The sequence below is a fragment of the Pinus tabuliformis genome, chromosome 2_1 (assembly GCF_031772625.1).
Source record: "Pinus tabuliformis cultivar Carrire ecotype Pingquan chromosome 2_1, CPIR1, whole genome shotgun sequence".
In the NCBI taxonomy this organism is placed as follows: Eukaryota; Viridiplantae; Streptophyta; class Pinopsida; order Pinales; family Pinaceae; genus Pinus; species Pinus tabuliformis.
Window position 1 is genome coordinate 450,377,396 of NC_142299.1, and position 4,771 is coordinate 450,382,166.

A 4,771-nucleotide genomic window follows, 5' to 3' on the forward strand; every position below is an offset into this window, starting at 1 on the left:
GCTAAGACTATTCAGTGGGTATGAAGGCATGTATAAGTCCTCTCTAGCACGCATATGCCTAGGCTTGAGTGCAAACAGTTTAGAATTCTTCCATGTAGTTTGGGACTATTTCAAGATTCGTTGAGGAGGAGATACCAAGATCTAAATCAATGATTTGGTGTCTTCTATGGATAATCCTAGTAATTGAGCGAGAGGAGAATGAGGAATCAAGCTGAGAACCCTAACCAATGACCAGGATTTCCATCAACACTTGAAGCTAATTATAATTGTGCCCTAAGTAGTATTCATAATTGTAGTATGGAAATCTCCAGCTCTTGGTGCTAGAATTGTAGCTTCGTTAAGTCATCTTCATGTTTAAGTTCTTTAATGTCAAGTCTTCCATTTGGAAAGTTATTATAGAATTTTAATCATTGTTCTATATATCTCTCATTGTTGAACAGTTGATGATTTATAATAGGAAGATTTGATCAAGAGTTTTCCCCATCTTGGGGATTTTCACTAGCTTGAGCCATATTCTTGTGTTCTTATGTCTTAGCTTGTTTTCAGCATTTATCTCTTATGTTTTTTCATTAGTTACTGTATTATTGTTGATGGATTAATGGGAAAATGGATGTATGAAGTAACTAACCTAAGCAAAGAACATGTTAACTTAAAATTAACACACTCGCATAAGAAGACCCACGTAGACGATTACCAAAGGCAGACTCACATAAGAACATCCAGGTAGACAACTACCAAAGGCATATGTGCAGAGATAGGTGCAGGTGTGTGGATCTAGACCCATTAAGAACCTCTCACACTATTATTTCTGTTATTGATAAAGCAAAATTTGTCACAAGGAAAACAGGTGAATGAGGCTAGGGGCTAGAAAATCCAGTTAACAAGCCTAAGCTACAAGCTATGGGATACAAGTGAAAACAAGAAAGAAGACCCTAAGAAAGGGTGACCCATGAGTGTTAACCCTAGAAAAGGGAGATGTGCTACTCAACATTAGATAGTGCAGGCAGATGTAGACGGAGATGTAGAGAGAATACAACCAGTGAAGAACCTGATAAATCTAATGTGTAGACAAAACTTAAAAGAATGAAATTAAAGGAAAATGTGAAGAAGTTTTGGACCCTACTCACTAGGGGAAATGTTAGTAGAAACTATACTTAAAGCATGGTCAACTTTACATGGGGAAATGTCCAGAATTATGTCAATAACTGCAAAATTGAGATTTGAAGATCAATACTCATTTCCTCTGACATGGGTATGTTCAACGTTTCAGTTATTTACCAATACCCTAATCACTTTGTTAATATTGAATTTAATATCCTCATACTCTTCTCAAATAATAAAGGGAGATATCAGGGTTAACCATATATATCCCAAAATTATATGAATAAAGTGTAATCATGTAAATAATTTCTACATATAGATGAAAAAATATAACATACCTGACATGCTTTGCATATGCTTCATAGTGTTCCATACGATTCTTCTAATCTTCTTCATTCAAAGAAGACTCCAGGAATGGTTCTATAGGCAGGCATCTTATGACCTACAACAGTAATCCAAAGTTTAGAAAGGGAAATAAATTACTATTATTTATGGAAAAAATCATGTACTCCGGTCCTTATAACTAACGCCCAAGAATGCATACAAACTGCATGAATGTCCATGATAGTTTTATATTGCAGAGTTGATAAAAATTGGAGTTCAAACAATAATACAAGGTGTGCTAACTATGAAACAAATAACAATAAAAAATATTCCAACATTTTTTTTTCCTCTTCACGTGAATTCCAGTAACTTCTCATTGTGCAATGCGCACAGATCACGTCAAATGTAACATTTTGAATACATTTTTAAAATTCACTTCTAAATCCTAGAAATAGAAATATTTCATCCCTAAGTTTCTTGGTCAATTAATTATAGAATGTTAAAAGTGGCCATGAAAAAAAGATCCACAAGTTGAGCAAAATTCATTGAGTTATGTGCTCATGTGCAACATCAGTTTTCAAATATCACTTAAGCAGTATGAAACAAGTGCAAATCATGTAGCTCATGTTGTATCGAAACAATTAACACACTACAATGCCATTCAAATAGCTTATGTCCATCTTTAGTTTCCAAATATCTTTCAAGAAAAAAATACGCAACAAGCACAATTATGTCCAACCAAATGTAACACACTACAATGCTTAATAAAAATTATGATAAATAAGCTAAACTGATAAGTGGATGAACACATACAAGAAGAATGTGTCACAGTCTAAGGGTTGGATTCCAATCCTTCTTCAGAGTATTGACACATATCTCTCCATTGCTTGCAATATTAGGGTGGAATATTTTTGTGAAAAAATACCCTGTAGTCCAAGCCAATCATTACTATTGAAAGACACCAAAGTTTATTTCTCAGTTTTTACAAGTCATGCATCCCCCTTATATACTTGATGATTTAGATAAGAAGTGAGTAGAAAAACAAAAAGAATGTCCTATAGGAAACTAAACATCTAAAGCAAAGAGAATGTAAATTTGATGAAGTATCATTATAAGGATCAACAATTACCTTTGGGAGGAGAGTTTGGAAAATCAGGAGTTAGAACTAGTTTCATTCGAAAAACACCAAATTCATATGGAATGCCAGCTGTAGGAAAAAGCATCAATAAATGTAAATATAGCTCATGTTCCAAAAATCTATTAATAACCATGCAAAAAAAACGAATTCAGATGCTTTAGTAAATGCAATATGAAAAAATGATCCCTTTCTCAAGCATAGAACATCCAAAATATGTTACATTATTCTCGATTATTCTTTTAGAATGTACCTGGTCCTTCAATGTCCACAACTTTGATTGAAAAAGTTGTCATCATTCACCACCACTTTTATACCTCCATGAGGTGATTCATCAAGACTCTTCAACTCCTTTGTAATTTCATTTATCACCATGGGTGGGAGGTTCTAGTTTTTAGCTTGTAACACAAGATATATATGTATTTATGTATGAAGATCCACTTCAAAATGGAAAGCATCACAAAATTTTATGCCTAACAAAAACCATATTAACTGATCATGAGCAACTAGAAATATAACAACCTACATTTCTTTTAATTAGGAAAAAGTATTTATTTTTCCTCTTAAACACACTTTTCTCTCCCAAAATTCTTTTCTTAACATTTAACATTTTAGCTAAGTTAGAATTTTTTCCATTTTATCTTATTTTTGATGCATTGCTTTTGCATGTAAATAAAATAAAAAAACTAAACATTATTTTGTTTTCAAGTGGTGATATATTTTACCACCCAAATTAATATTAAAATAAAAAAATTCATATTTATATAAACTATATTTCTATTTAGTAGTTGGTTTTTAATTATATTAAAAAAAAGTTATTGTGTATTCTTAAATTTAATATCCTCAAGTTTGAGAAAAGGAGTTTAAATACAAATTTGGTGAGAAGCTGTACAACCATGATAATAATTATGAATGAGTTTTACTTTTCTATGTCATTGTCATCATCCTTGGATATCCGTCTCTCAAGTCGAGCAACTCTAAAGCTTAAATCATTGATTAATTTATCATTTGATTCAACTTTCCTGTAGAGATCTGCCAACACCTTCTCGATTGTGTCATTCTCCATTTTGTCTACTACTGCACGTCCCTTCCCTATGTCATCGCCATGGACACCACATGTTGCATCACATTGTATACTTCACCACCTATATGTTGTACTGGTTCATTCGCTGGAAATGGAACTGTTTCTGAGGAGGAGAGAATGCTTTCACCACCTATATGCTACGATTCATTTGCTCGAACTGTAATTGTTTCCGAGGAGGAGAGCATGCTTTCACCATCTATATTCTGCGGTTCATTCGCTGGAACTGGAACTATTTCTGAGGAGGAGATCATGCTTTCACCACCTATATGTGGTGGTTCATTCACTAGAACTGGAACTGCTTCTGAGGAGGAGAGCATGCTTTCACCACCTAAATGTTGTGGTTCATTCGCTAGAACTAGAACTGTTTCTAAGGAGGATAGATCCAAGCCCTTGAGTTCTTCGTAGGTATCCCTTTTGCAATCAGTAGCATATATCACATAATTATTTTCCTTTTTCATAAATTCTTATGTCTAGGATTGCATTTATAATACCTTGGGTTTTTAATATTAAGCCCTTGGGTTTATTAATCAATTAGGTTTATAATATTAATCATAAGTTTCATGAGATGAATCTTGAGGTTTGTTGTTTATTTTAGGGTTTATAATATTTATCATAGGGTCTATATGCATTTATTTTATAATATTGATCCCTTGGGTTTAATATTATTCGCTTGAGTCAATATTCAATCATGGTAAACCATAGTCAAATATCACATTATGACAAAGACTGTCTCAAAATGAAAATCAATCATGGTTAATCATGGTAAATATGAAAATCAATCATGGACAATCATGGTCAACCATTGTCCAATATCACATTGTGACAAATATTATCTCAATACAAAAATCAACCATGGTCAACCATCATCAACCATGGTAAACCATGGTTTATCATTACCAACCATGGTCCAACATCGCATTGTGATAAAGATTTTCTCAATATGAAAATAAACCATGGTCAACTATGGTTAATCATGGTGAACCATGGTCACCGATGGTCCAACGTCGCATTGTGACAAATATTGTCAATATGAAAATCATCGACATAGGGTCTATACTCCTTTAGTTTATAATGTTAATCCCTTGGGTTTAATATTATTCGCTTGGTTTTATAGTACTAATACCTTG

The 4,771-nt window shown here is 33.1% G+C and overlaps 1 pseudogene; it reads right to left on the reverse strand.

Annotated features, from left to right (window-relative positions):
• Nucleotides 1–990: 990 nt before the first annotated feature.
• On the reverse strand, nt 991–3,626 carry LOC149200868 (ubiquitin-conjugating enzyme E2 22-like; annotated as a pseudogene).
• Between the last annotated feature and the right edge of the window lie 1,145 nt (nt 3,627–4,771).